The 14,567-nt window shown below is 44.2% G+C and overlaps 1 protein-coding gene across 1 annotated transcript in view; it reads right to left on the bottom strand.

The window, feature by feature from the left end:
• The window catches only part of CNTNAP2 (contactin associated protein 2), a 1,037,318-nt gene that overhangs the window by 271,318 nt on the left and 751,433 nt on the right, over positions 1–14,567 (bottom strand). The window lies entirely within an intron of this gene.

Here is a 14,567-nt window from a genome sequence, read left to right as displayed (position 1 = left end):
TACGCAGGTGGCGCTGTGGGTTAAAGCCTCAAGCGCCTAGGACTTGCCGATCGAAAGGTCGGCGGTTCGAATCCCTGCGGCGGGGTGCGCTCCCGCTGCTCGGTCCCAGCGCCTGCCAACCTAGCAGTTCGAAAGCACCTCCGGGTGCAAGTAGATAAATAGGGACTGCTTACCAGCGGGAAGGTAAACGGCGTTTCCGTGTGCGGCTCTGGCTCGCCAGAGCAGCGATGTCACGCTGGCCACGTGACCCGGAAGTGTCTCCGGACAGCGCTGGCCCCTGGCCTCTTAAGTGAGATGGGCGCACAACCCCAGAGTCTGTCAAGACTGGCCCGTACGGGCAGGGGTACCTTTACCTTTACTTAACCTACACTGAGTGATTGAAATCTTCCCAAAGCTATCCAGGGAGTTCATTGATATGTTGGGATTTGGACTTCATCATCTCTATTCACTGTGCCCATTGTGTGATGATGACAGCATTGACTTTTCCATCGCAACTGGTTAAAAGGTTAGTTTTTTCCTCAAAGTTTTCTGGCACCAGCTGTAGTGCTTTCTTAGCACTTTAACTTTAAATAGAAAGAAATCACTGCTTGGGTTAAATTCTGTTCTTGGATGCATGTGTGCAACTCTCCCTCGAGGCAGTGAGAAAATGCACAAACACATCTAAGGACAGAGTTTAGTGCTCTGCAATTTATTATTGAGATGATTTCAGAGATTCCAAATTTGTGGCAGGAGCTGTTCCAAACATCTGTCTTCCTTGCTGAGAAGCACCCAGTTCATCCATTCTGCTGCCTTTACTGCATGATTGCCCTTAATTTATTCTTTGGCTCAGCCTGGCATGAGTTGTGTGCGTTTGTTCTCATGAGGAATAATTTCAACTTTTGTTTCAGTTGTGCGTGCCTTCTTCTTGACCCCACAGCCTTCTTAGTTACCTGCCCAAATAGAGTTACTTAAATGCATTTTTTTCAGAATGTCCTTCACATAGAGGTGAGTGATGGGACGTCTCTTTGCATCTCACATTATCAAATGATATCCTGAGATTAAAGAAAGGCCAGATTGTTACTGCCAGGTCCAGATCTGTGTGGGAGATCATGCAAACCCATGACATCACTATACAGGAAAATTCATAAGGCACTGAGCTCACCATCTGCCTGTTCGCATTCCTTCTCAAATGACCTTTATTGTTATAATACTCTTGCCAAAATCAAAAGACTTCTCAGCTGCACTTTTTGATAATAATTCCCTTTAGACATGTTACTACATTCAGAATTTCTCACAAGGCCCTACAAAGTTGGATCATCGAGAGAGTGAAGGGCTGGCTTGCATCACTTGTGTGCACAGCAGACTTCCATCTGTCATCCTCACTCCACATGGATTGCACGGAGTTCCAGGAGCTTTTTCCAGCACCACTTATGGGAAAGATTTACAAAGGAGGGAACATAGAACCATAGAATTGTAGTCAGTAGGGACCCCAAGGGTCATCTAGTCCAACCCCCTGCAATGCAGAAATCTCAACTAAAGCATCTATGCAACCTAGGCCACAGTTGCTAATCATTTGCTCTGAATGCAGTTGTGCTGAAATAAGAGAAGTTTCATTTATATGGTGACTTTGAAGATGCTAATCCCCCTGGGGCTCATAAAATATGTGGAAGTGTATAATACAAGCTGTCCAGTTTCTGCATAAATTCCGTTAAAAGAAAGGAATGTTGAGGTGCCATGCATATTTCAGGAGGCTTTCAAGTGAATCACAGAAGATGACTTTCATTTCTGCATTGTAAGTAGGATTCTATTAAAGCAGAAGTTACAGGACAACCCCACATTGGCATTGAGGTGACACCGTTTTGGTTCCTCGCATTATATCCTGCAATATGCTCCTTTTAAGAACAAGTAACAGATGATATGGTCCTTTCTGTTTTAAAAGCTCCTATCTACTACTGGAAAAGACAATGACAGAATTCATAGAATCATAGAATCATAGAATCCTAGAGTTGGAAGAGACCACAAGGGCCATCGAGTCCAACCCCCTGCCAAGCAGGAAACACCATCAGAGCACTCCTGACATATGGTTGTCAAGCCCCTGCTTAAAGACCTCCAAAGAGACTCCACCACACTCCTTGGCAGCAAATTCCACTGTCAAACAGCTCTTACTGTCAGGAAGTTCTTCCTAATGTTTAGGTGGAATCTTCTTTCTTGTAGTTTGGAACCATTGCTCCGTGTCCGCTTCTCTGGAGCAGCAGAAAACAACCTTTCTCCCTCCTCTATGTGACATCCTTTTATATATTTGAACATGGCTATCATATCACCCCTTAACCTCCTCTTCTCCAGGCTAAACATACACAGCTCCCTTAGCCGTTCCTCATAAGGCATCGTTTCCAGGCCTTTGACCATTTTGGTTGCCCTCCTCTGGACACATTCCAGTTTGTCAGTGTCCTTCTTGAACTGTGGTGCCCAGAACTGGATACAGTACTCCAGGTGCGGTCTGACCAGAGCAGAATACAGTGGCACCATTACTTCCCTTGATCTAGATGCAATACTCCTATTGATGCAGCCCAGAATTGCATTGGCTTTTTTAGCTGCCGCGTCACACTGTTGGCTCATGTCAAGTTTGTGGTCAACCAAGACTCCTAGATCCTTTTCACATGTACTGCTCTCAAGCCAGGTGTCACCCATCTTGTATTTGTGCCTCTCATTTTTTTTGCCCAAGTGCAATACTTTACATTTCTCCCTGTTAAAATTCATCTTGTTTGTTTTGGCCCAGTTCTCTAATCTGTCAAGGTCGTTTTGAAGTGTGATCCTGTCCTCTGGGGTGTTAGCCACCCCTCCCAGTTTGGTGTCATCTGCAAATTTGATCAGGATGCCCTTGAGTCCATCATCCAAGTCGTTGATAAAGATGTTGAATAAGACCGGGCCCAAGACAGAACCCTGTGGCACTCCACTAGTCACTCTTCTCCAGGATGAAGAGGAACCATTGATGAGCACCCTTTGGGTTCGGTCAGTCAGCCAGTTACAAATCCACTGAGTGGTAGCATAGTCAAGTCCGCATTTTACCAGCTTCTTTACAAGAATATCATGGGGCACCTTGTCAAATGCCTTGCTGAAATCAAGGTAGGCTACATCCACTGCGTTCCCTTCATCTACCAGGCTTGTAATTCTGTCAAAAAACGAGATCAGGTTAGTCTGACATGACTTATTTTTCAGAAATCCATGCTGACTATTGGTGATCACAGTATTCCTTTCTAATTGAAAGAAAACATACAAGAGTAATAAGAATATTAGCTGGAAGAACATGCACAATGTCCCACTGAAGGGGGAAGAAAAAGATTTTGCCTCTGCAGTGTCAACAGAAGCAGCAGCAGCAGAAAGCTTCCTACAGTATATTGTTCTGAATTACTCCTCATTCATGAAAGATCACAGACCACTACCTGGCTTCAGGTAGTTGTGAAAATTTCTTGTTATGACACAAGCCATAACCTTTGGAAGTCAGATCGCTTTCTTTTGTAGTTTATTAAAACACACCATTCAGCAGATCCACAAAGCAAAGTCATGCTGTTTTGGCTTAGGTCTTGGTCATACATGTTGCATTTGATCCAGGGGATTTAGATGTTCAAAGATCTTCACTCTGACTTATGAATGGTGCAGCCTTGAACAAAAAGTGTGCTAGCAACAGCAACCATAACAAGAAAGGCTCCTGGAATCATTCACTTTGATGCACACCTGAAAACAGCAGCTCTCACCACAATCATCAATCATTTAAGTCAAGGGATGGTTATTTTGTGTCACTGTGAATTATTTTGTCTGCAAGATTGCCAACTCCTGCTCCGGAGTGGACTCCCATGTGCGTATTAATTGTTGTTTTATGAGATTTTATTGTTTTTTCAACAATACAATTAAAGTAGCATACAAGCTAAAAATAAGAAAGGGAAAGTCAAAATGGGAAGGCGGACAAGGATTCAGATGTTTTGATGATATAAAATTGTATATATAAAGCAAACCAAAAATTGTTAACGTTTCTCTTTGTGCTCTTGTCGATAACTTGCCAGCTCAAATAAGGACACCAAGTGAAAATCGTTGATCCATTGTTATAGGAAATTCTGTGAATTCTCTTTCCAGTGCTGAAGCACCATGCATTTCACGCACCCTCAGGCATATGCGAACCACAGTTCAAGGCCCAGAGATGAATTCCAAAAGGCAAGGATGTAATTCAGCAAAACATTTACATCTTCAAAATATACGGTAGTCAGGTTTCCAGGACTAAAATAATAATTACCGAGACATCATCCCGAAAGGGGATTAAACTGGGTAGCTCTATATCATGTGGATAAAGGATGTGATTTCTGCCTTACATCACCAACTCCTGGGGGATGGAGATGACAATTTGCAGTGGAGCCTACGTGACAGTCAATATAAGGTCACAGCTCAGGTTGAGTGGGATGTTCCAACTCTCTCTTCCTCTCACCCCGCATAGAAGTAGGATAAATCTATCTGATAACTCCTTTTTGTGGAAGCTACCGGCCTTGGCAGACTAGGTAATCCAAGTAGCATAATCAGCAGAAAGTAGGGAAGCCTAGAAAGGTGGATACAAGTGCCGACTAGCCCTGTAATGGGGTAACGTAAAAGGTTTCTAATTCAGCCCAGGCAGGAGACAGAGGTGTTGAGTAGGTAGAGTTGCCACTGAAGAGAAGCAGCCAATAGGAAAGCTCATTAATAAAACGATACCTCCTTCCATAATTAGTAGTTGCAATTTCCTTAAAGAGGAGCCACATTAAATTTCTCATGAGGTAAATAGTTCCAAGTGAAATAGCATCCAGCCATATGTTTGACGGAAATTAACATGGCGTAACGTTGGCTCACACTTCAGCTGGAGATGGTCATGATGTGGAAATCCTCAGCTGAGGCAGCATCATGGAAGGTCCTCATATGCCCCACCAGTTGAAGACAAAAGATTACTGGGTTTGAATATCCAATTCTATGTTTCCGTCTCTTGACACCTGGCATGCTCCTGAAAAGGCTTGCTGACTCTTAACAACCTCTTTTCATAATCAGGGACTATCATAATTTGGGAATTAGTATCTTGTGCCCACTCAAATACTTCTTCTCTCTTGTATGTTTGAAATGTCCTCCTTTGTCAGGAACTGGAGAACTTTAAAACCAAATGTATGAGGGCAATAGGAATGACCTTCCCATTAGGCAGTGTGAGGTAACCACTTCAGGCAGCAGATTTCAGGGACAGCAACAGCAGCTGCCCCTAGTCCTGTTCCTCAAAAACTCCCAGAGATTCTCCTCTGTTGCCACAGTCTCTCCTGGCCTTCTGCACAAGCCTGCTGTCTCAGGTACAATGAAGGATGCTCTTCCTTTACCAATGTTGATGTAAGATTCAATGGCCAATTCCTCTGGCTTCTGGCAGTGGAGTCTGTGTGTGTGTGTGTGTGTGTGTGTAAAACTAGTCCTTTGCCTCAGGCTGCAAAATATGATATGGCTGGTCCAGAAGGGTGGCCTCCTTCCTGTGGTGATGGGACAGTAAATCTATATGCCCTTCTGACATCTAATTCATAATCAGGAGATAAATCCAAAATAATAAAGATAATATGCAAAATATGCAAATGAAGAGAGTCCATGAAATATGCAATAAAGAGAGTCCATGAAAGCTGTGGGGCTTCCATGTTCTTGCCTCTTTGGCACCTCAGTAATTTTGATGTTGTTTCATGAGAACACCCATCCCGATACGAGAGGTTTCACTCAGAGCCTTATTAACAGCCTGTAGACTCCCTTACATTGGAATCACCTCTTTCTTCCTCCTGTGCCAGCTTCAACTTCTCTTGTTTCAACTTCTCCCAAATGGTTGTTTATCTTACCCACTGAACTCTGTAGCATGCCAACCAGGTTTTTAATTGTAACATGGGAACTCCTGCACATTGCAGCTGGGTGTAAATAGAGCCATTGGGTTTCACATCCAAAAGTTTTGGAAGCTCTTGAAGCAAGCTGATTTCAGTCCACCCAAAATCCAGAACAGACTGGCAGGTGTGGAATGGATTCTGTCATCCAATCCCAGCTTGAAGGCAGAGATACTGCAGCCAAGAATGGGCTCCAGGTATGGACCATGAGCAAAGCACGCTATAGGCCTTGGTGTAATCCGAAATTACTCTTCTTCAACAAGAGCTCAGGATCTTATTTCACCTTGGTTTCTTTGGTTGAGATTGATTTTGACACTCTCTCTAATTAAAATTATCCAAACAGAGTCAATAAGTTTTTCCCATTGTATTTTATGTCTGATCTGTTTTGCATATTATTTTATTAAATTTCTATACTGCCCTTCATCAGAGGATCACAGGGCAGTTTACAACACAATATTAACTTAGTGCGATTGAAAAAATCCCCATATCAATATGGGAGGATTGTATTTAATTAATGAAACAGAATGTAATTTAAAAGGATGACGAGGATGAAGAGACCTGGAGTTAGGAGTAGTTGTGTGGGGGAGGGGAGAGAAAGAAAATCTTTGCAGAGTTAGGAAACGACAATTTAAATTTACCATTATTTCCTTTACCAAGAGAAAAAGCATTAGAGAACGATAATAAAAAGCATGTTCTGTACACCAATGAAGTGCCATTGACAATCAGACTGATTACAGGAGATGGAGGTCTCAAGCTGCAGTGCCCTGAGCAAGCCCCAGGTTACCACCACCTGTGTTGAGCTGTCAGCAATTTAAGAGAAAGATTAGTTCCCTCAATAGAACAGAGAAGTTATTTTAAGCTGGGTCCCCCCCCATTGCATTCTGCACAATCAGATATCTGAAAGCACAAGCATTTGAGCCTCTGTATGTGACAAAACTGGCACCTCATCATGATCACAAGAGGAGACCAGGCTAGGTATCTGCAAATTCTTGTGAATAACTCCACACTAGGAACCAGGGAAAGCTGTCATTTTTTTTACCTGCCACCTAGTTACCATCTTCCCTTAGGTAACTGAGGACGAGACATGCCTATTACCTAATTTTAAATATAACAGAAGCATTGGAATAAAAGAAGTTCCGCTTCTTACAGATGTTTTTCATATATAAATTTGGGCCATGATATACATGGGATTAACTCCAGAAGCCATTTCAATAATCCCTGGCCAACATGTGGTTGTTACAGTATATGACCAGAGCGAGGGCTTGAAACACGGCCAGGATGTTTTTCTGTCTGTCATCAATGAGCATTTAAAACCCCATCAATGTTTGTATTCAATGATGAGGGAGTACAATAGTCCAGATGATGCGAGTTGCAGCTCAGCCACACCTGAAGGACCACACGTTCCCCAGTCCTATTGTGCAATATGTTTGGTGTTGGGTTTTTTGTTTTAAATTTTTTTATTAACAATTTCAACATAACAAAATATCAAGTCATTTGCACATAACAAAATATGTATTTTATCAAAGTAATTGGAAATTACCAGTTGCTTTTTTTCTTTTAATTTTTTTGGGGGGCTCCAAAGAGTGGGGTCCTAAGCTATAGCTTGTTTAGCTTATATGTAAATCCGGCCCTGGGTGGGGGGGTCACAGCTCTAGTACCTTTTTCACAGCAGGAGTGATGATGTCCTTTGCTCAAGTGATATTTTACAAGCCTGGAGGTTTGGAAGGCAGGTCTGGCCTGGCCCATGATCCCTTGGCGCTGAGTATGCTAGGCTCAGGCAGTGACTGGCTCAAGGCACCCTGGGAAATTCATGACTGCTCAGGGATATGGCCCCACCTAAGCCAAAGCACTGCACCACCCTTTGCCAGCTGAAAGCACACGTCCACATTGCACACCAACTCTTGGCAGCTCAGGTGGGCGGGCTGCAGGCATGGCAACACAACACATGCATGGGCTGCTAAAGGTGGTTAATGCATTTGAAAATGGCAGCGTGCCTGGGGAATGCTTATAGGGGCAAGTGCTTTTCTCATGTAACTCACCTATGAATAAGTCTGGGATTCTGCTCAAAATAGGAAATGCCAGATGATTCTCCAGTGAATCTACATGTTCACCATGGTGGCAGAACAAGTGTAGCAGGGGCACTCCTAAGCAATATTTGTCCTGCCTCCTAAGTAATGATTTCTCACATTTGGAATTTAATCTTTTTAGAAGAAGGGAGCCACTTCACACAATGCCTTAAACATCCAGGTTTTAGCTAGAGCTTTCTCTCGTTAATTGCAGGTGATGCCTTGCTGCAATTCTGCCTTTCTGGTGCTTGCAATGCTTTTCTGACTTCACCACCCCAGCAGTGACACTGCCATCAAAAGGCAAGAGATTTCTAAGCAGCAGATGCAGCTAAAACGTTGTTTGTTCATGTCCAAATCAATTTTTGCAGCAAGCTTGTTTTATTGATTTTTCTGTCCCCCATGCCTATCGATACTGTTTCTGTTTTTTTAAAAATATAGCACAGGCAATCTTTATCTTTTGCTTTGATACAAATATTCTTTTAAAAATCTCTTGATGCCCTCCATTTATGCGCTTTATAAAGCATTATGTGGGTTAAGAAAATAAGCAAGAAAGCCAAGCCTATTTCGCCTGCTCCGGAGGATGGGACCTGAACCAATGGATCCAAGTTACATGAAAGGAGATTCTGACTAAACATCAGGAAGAACTTTTCAATAGTAAGAGCTGTTGGACAGTGAAACGGATTCCGTTGGGGGGTGGGGGTGAACTCTCCATCCTTGGAGGTTTTTAAGCAGAGGTTAGATGGTCAGTTGCGTGCCAAGGCACCTGAGCCACAAAGTTGCAAGGAGAACAATAAAACACATGGGTTCAAATAGGCCACAACTTTATTGGTTACAGATGTGAGCAGTTTGGCTTAGGCATTGGGGTGAAGCCAAGCTATATCTTGACTCCTGCCTGTCTGCAGGGAGTCCATTTAAGGGTAAACCACCAATAGGGGGAGCCCTATGACTTACATCAAATAAGGGCACCCCAAGGGGTCCCTGTAGGGGCTGTGACATGGCCCTAGCCCACACCCAGACTACGGACAGGATTCACACCCCAGATCCCTTTAACAGGGTACCCTTACTGAGGAGGAGCAGGCGAAGGCAACCTCCCCTCCCTCCAAACAAAGGTTTACCCAATGCCTAACCTCACAAAAGTTGTGATGATTGCTAGCAGGTAGCAAAGACCAAATGGCTGGTGCCAGCTTGCCAAATAGAAAAATTGCTGGCCTGAACAATATGGCGAATGACAAGCAAGGTCATATCTGAGCAAAGCATAAAAAGAGGGTGGGTGGGTTGGGTGATCTGGTGATGGGGCGAGAGAGAGGGAACCGCCTGTCTGCGCTGCAGTTAAATCGCCCGTGGCCACACCCACCCTGAAAGCTGACTGGCTGGGGCTCTTCCACAGGGGAAGAACCCCAGCAATGATGACACGGCCAGCAAGACGCAGGGGAGAGGCAGTGTCCCTCTGCCCCTTAGGCCAGTAAGCTGTTGTGTCCCAGTTGCCCAACCGCAACACTGCCCACCAGGAAAAGGTGAGTGGACCTAACATACATGATCTAGTTGAGATCTGTGCATTGCAGGGGGTTGGACTAGATGACCCTCAGAGTCCCTTCCAAATCAGGGACATATAATTCAGATGAAATCTAGCCAATGATAAATTGACATTTTGAGGACAAAAATTAAGTCTTTGCCTTCACCGGTATGACTTTGCTTGCTTCTGAGCTGGCCAGTGTTGGAAGCAGCAGGAATGCTGGTGCAGCTGGGCTTTCGCTTTGAACCAGTGAGACACTTCACCTACTCCATTATTTGGCACATTTAAGATATCCTATTGAACAACTCCCCCTTCATGGATCACTGCCTTGCCATGGCGAAGGGGCTTGAAGAACTCAGAGAAGCTATGAACTATGCCGAGCAGGGCACCCAAGATGAACAGGTCATAGTGGAGAGTTTTGACCAAACGTGATCCACCTGGAGGAGGAACCGGCAAGCCACTCCAGTATCCCTGCCAAGAAAACTCCATGGACAAAGACAACAGGCATATAAAAGTTATGACGCTGGAAGATGAGCCCCTCAGGTCGGAAGGCGTCCAACATGCTACTGGGGAAGAGCGGAGGGCAAGTACAAGTAGATCCAGAGCTGATGAAGCGGCTGGGCCAAAGCCGAAAGGACGCTCAGTTGCGGATATGCCTGGAAGCGAAAGGAAAGTCCAATGCTGTAAAGAAAAATATTGCATAGGAACCTGGAATGTAAGAACCATGAACCTGGGTAAGTTGGATGTGGTCAAAAATGAGATGGCAAGAATAAATATTGACATCCTGGGCATCAGTGAGCTAAAATGGACGGGAATGGGCGAATTTAGTTTGGATGACCATTATATCTACTACTGTGGGCAAGAAACCCGCAAAAGAAATGGAGTGGCCCTCATAGTCAACAAAAGAGTTGCGAAAGCAGTACTGGGTTGCAATCTCAAAAATGATAGAATGATCTCGATACGAATCCAAGGCAGACCTTTTAACATAACAGTAATCCAAGTTTATGCACCAACTACTGGTGCGGAAGAAACTGAAATTGACCAATTCTATGAAGACTTACAACACCTTATAGAAGTGACACCAAAGAAGGATGTTCTTCTCATTATAGGAGATTGGAATGCTAAAGTAGGGAACCAAGAGATAAAAGGAACAACTGGCAAGTTTGGCCTTGGAGAGCAAAATGAAGCAGGGCAAAGGCTAATAGAGTTCTGTCAAGAGAACAAGCTGGTCATCACAAACACACTTTTCCAACAACACAAGAGACGACTCTACACGTGGACATCACCAGATGGGCAGCATCGAAATCAGATTGATTATATTCTCTGCAGCCAAAGATGGAGAAGCTCGATACAGGCAGCAAAAACAAGACCTGGAGCTGACTGTGGCTCAGATCATCAGCTTCTTATAGCAAAATTCAAGCTTAAACAGAAGAAAGTAGGAAAAACCACTGGGCCGGTAAGATACAATCTAAATCAAATCCCTTATGAATACACAGTGGAAGTGAGGAACAGGTTTAAGGATTTAGATTTGGTGGACAGAGTGCCTGAAGAACTATGGATGGAGGCTCGCAACATTATACAGGAGGCAGCAACGAAAACCATCCCAATGAAAAGGAAATGCAAGAAAGCAAAGTGGCTGTCCAACGAGGCCTTACAAATAGCGGGGGACAGAAGGCAAGCAAAATGCGAGGGAGATAGAGAAAGATACAGGAAATTGAATGCAGATTTCCAAAAAATAGCAAGGAGAGATAAGAAGGCCTTCTTAAATGAGCAATGCAAAGAAATAGAGGAAAACAACAGAATGGGAAGAACCAGAGATCTGTTCAAGAAAATTGGAGATATGAAAGGAACATTTCGTTCAAAGATTACCATAATAAAGGACAAAAGTGGTAAGGACCTAACAGAAGCAGAAGACATCAAGAAGAGGTGGCAAGAATACACAGAGGAATTATACCAGAAAGATATGGATGTCTCGTACACCCCAGGTAGTGGGGTTGCTGACCTTGAGCCAGACATCCTGGAGAGTGAAGTTAAATGGGCCTTAGAAAGCACTGCAAATAACAAGGCCAGTGGAAGTGATGGTATTCCAGCTGAACTATTTAAAATTTTAAAAGATGATGCTGTTAAGGTGCTACACTCAATATGCCAGCAAGTTTGGAAAACTCAGCAGTGGCCAGAGGATTGGAGAAGATCAGTCTACATCCCAATCCCAAAGAAGGGCAGTGCCAAAGAATGCTCCAACTACCGCACAATTTCACTCATTTCACACGCTAGCAAGGTTATGCTTAAAATTCTACAAGGAAGGCTCAAGCAGTATGTGGACCGGAACTCCCAGAAGTGCAAGCTGGATTTAGAAGAGGCAGAGGAACCAGAGACCAAATTGCAAACATGCGCTGGATTATGGAGAAAGCTAGAGAGTTCCAGAAAGACATCTACTTCTGCTTCATTGACTATGCAAAAGCCTTTGACTGTGTCGACCACAGCAAACTATGGCAAGCTCTTAAAGAAATGGGAGTGCCTGATCACCTCATCTGTCTCCTGAGAAATCTCTATGTGGGACAAGAAGCTACAGTTAGAACTGGATATGGAACAACTGACTGGTTCAAAATTGGGAAAGGAGTACGACAAGGCTGTATATTGTCTCCCTGCTTATTTAACTTATATGCAGAATTCATCATGCGAAAGGCTGGGCTGGATGAATCCGAAGCCGGAATTAAGATTGCCGGAAGAAATATCAACAACCTCAGATATGCAGATGACACAACCTTGATGGCAGAAAGTGAGGAGGAATTAAAGAACCTTTTATTGAGGGTGAAAGAGGAGAGCGCAAAATATGGTCTGAAGCTCAACATCAAAAAAACAAAGATCATGGCCACTGGTCCCATCACCTCCTGGCAAATAGAAGGAGAAGAAATGGAGGCAGTGAGAGATTTTACTTTCTTGGGCTCCGTGATCACTGCAGATGGTGACAGCAGCCACGAAATTAAGAGACGCCTGCTTCTTGGGAGGAAAGCAATGACAAACCTAGACAGCATCTTAAAAAGTAGAGACATCACCTTGCCAACAAAGGTCCGTATAGTAAAAGCTATGGTTTTCCCAGTAGTGATGTATGGAAGCGAGAGCTGGACCATAAAGAAGGCAGATCGCCGAAGAATTGATTCCTTTGAATTATGGTGCTGGAGGAGACTCTTGAGAGTCCCATGGACTGCAAGAAGAACAAACCGATCCATTCTTAAGGAAATCAGCCCTGAGTGCTCACTGGAAGGGCAGATCGTGAAGCTGAGGCTCCAATACTTTGGCCACCTCATGAGAAGAGAAGACTCCCTGGAAAAGACCCTGATGTTGGGAAAGATGGAGGGCACAAGGAGAAGGGGACGACAGAGGACGAGATGGTTGGATAGTGTCTTCGAAGCTACAAACATGAGTCTGACCAAACTGCGGGAGGAAGTGGAAGACAGGAGGGCCTGGCGTGCTCTGGTCCATGGGGTCACGAAGAGTCGGACACGACTAAATGACTAAACAACAACATTGAACAACTCTGAGCCATAAACCACTAACCAAAACCATATGTGGACTTAAAGGAGCCCTCAAAAGGTTTCAATATTTTTTAAAAAAAGTTATGCAGCAATTTTGTTTACCAATTCCTTACACCCCACATGTTCATCTCTAGAACCCAAATATTCTGCTTGCCACTTTATTGCTTCTGTTGTGAAGTAAAAAACTGCTTTGTGATTCCAGGTGTAATTCAAAGAGAATGAGCCTGGAGTAATCAGGAGGAGGGAGAAGGTTTAAAACTTATTTTGGCTCATTTCTTCCAGTAGGTGGTATCATAACACTGTTGGTTTACGAAGAGTATAGATGAAACCCACTGATCTTTTAGTCAAGTCCAATCAAGCATTTTGATAATCAGTTCTAGATTCCTTGCCTAGAACTTGTCTAGATGTTCTTGTAATGAGCCTAATGATCAGTTCTCATTTGGTTTCAGCCTCCAAACACATTTTATAGGGCAACTGATGCTTCAGACACTATCGTCAGAGGACATGTGGGGTAGCAAATACGTTTACAGTAATGGAGGAGGATGAAAGCAACACCAACCTAGAACAAGAATACCCAAAAACAAAAAATCCTAGGCAACAAAACTGTTAAAGGCCTTCTGGTCCCATTTAGAGTGGCTTTGAGAGCCAGTGTGGTGTAGTGGTTAAGAGCGGTAGACTCGTAATCTGGGGAACCGGGTTCGCGTCTCCGCTCCTTCATATGCAGCTGCTCTTGGGCTAGTCACGCTTCTCTGAAGTCTCTCAGCCCCACTCACCTCACAGAGTGTTTCTTGTGGGGGAGGAAGGGAAAGGAGAATGTTAGCCGCTTTGAGACTCCTTAGGGTAGCGATAAAGCGGGATATCAAATCCAAATTCTTCTTCTTCAATGCGTCCTGCTTTATGAGTACAGTCCTTTGTTTGAAGAAGTCCTCTATTTGAAGGGCTGCCTGTCCAAGTCCACTTTAAAGAACCATAAGAAGGAAGAGTTGCCTCTCAACGTAATGGCAGAGTAGAGGTGAAAACTCTGCATTATATGACTAAGGAATTAAGCATCTAGGAAATCCTCACTCCAGTATTCATGGACAATATGCCAGTCTATATCATTTTATCCAGGCACAAACATTCTTTCTCTCTTTCATACACCCGCCCACACTGTCCCTTTGTCCTGACTCTGACTGACCTGGGCTTTGCTTCTCCTTGGGAGTCTGGCCTGCCTGCTTCTTGTCAACCAGCTGACCTTGGATCCCTCTCCTGCTCTGAGCATCTGAGGCAGCCACAAATCTGCCTCCACCCTGGCTTGCCATGGCTGCCTTGCCCTTGACCACCGCTGTTATGGTTGTCGGTGACCAGCATTAATCACTATTGCATCACCACCTGAGGGAGGCTGATCAGAAACTGCCACTTCCCAAGTAGAGAATTTTCAGTGTATAAGATGAAAGTTGCCATAGCTTACTAGAGTGGCCGGTGCCCCCTGCTCTGGCACCTCAGAGGGCACTGCCTTGTCTTGACATCAGCCTCCTCCTCCTCCTCCTCATTACAACAGAAAGGAATGCTTCTAGGGTACAGA

This window comes from Podarcis cretensis (assembly GCF_951804945.1).
Source record: "Podarcis cretensis genome assembly, chromosome: 12".
Taxonomy (NCBI): domain Eukaryota; kingdom Metazoa; phylum Chordata; class Lepidosauria; order Squamata; family Lacertidae; genus Podarcis; species Podarcis cretensis.
The sequence above is the reverse complement of the archived record's forward strand: the minus strand, read 5'-3'. Positions and strand labels throughout refer to the sequence as shown.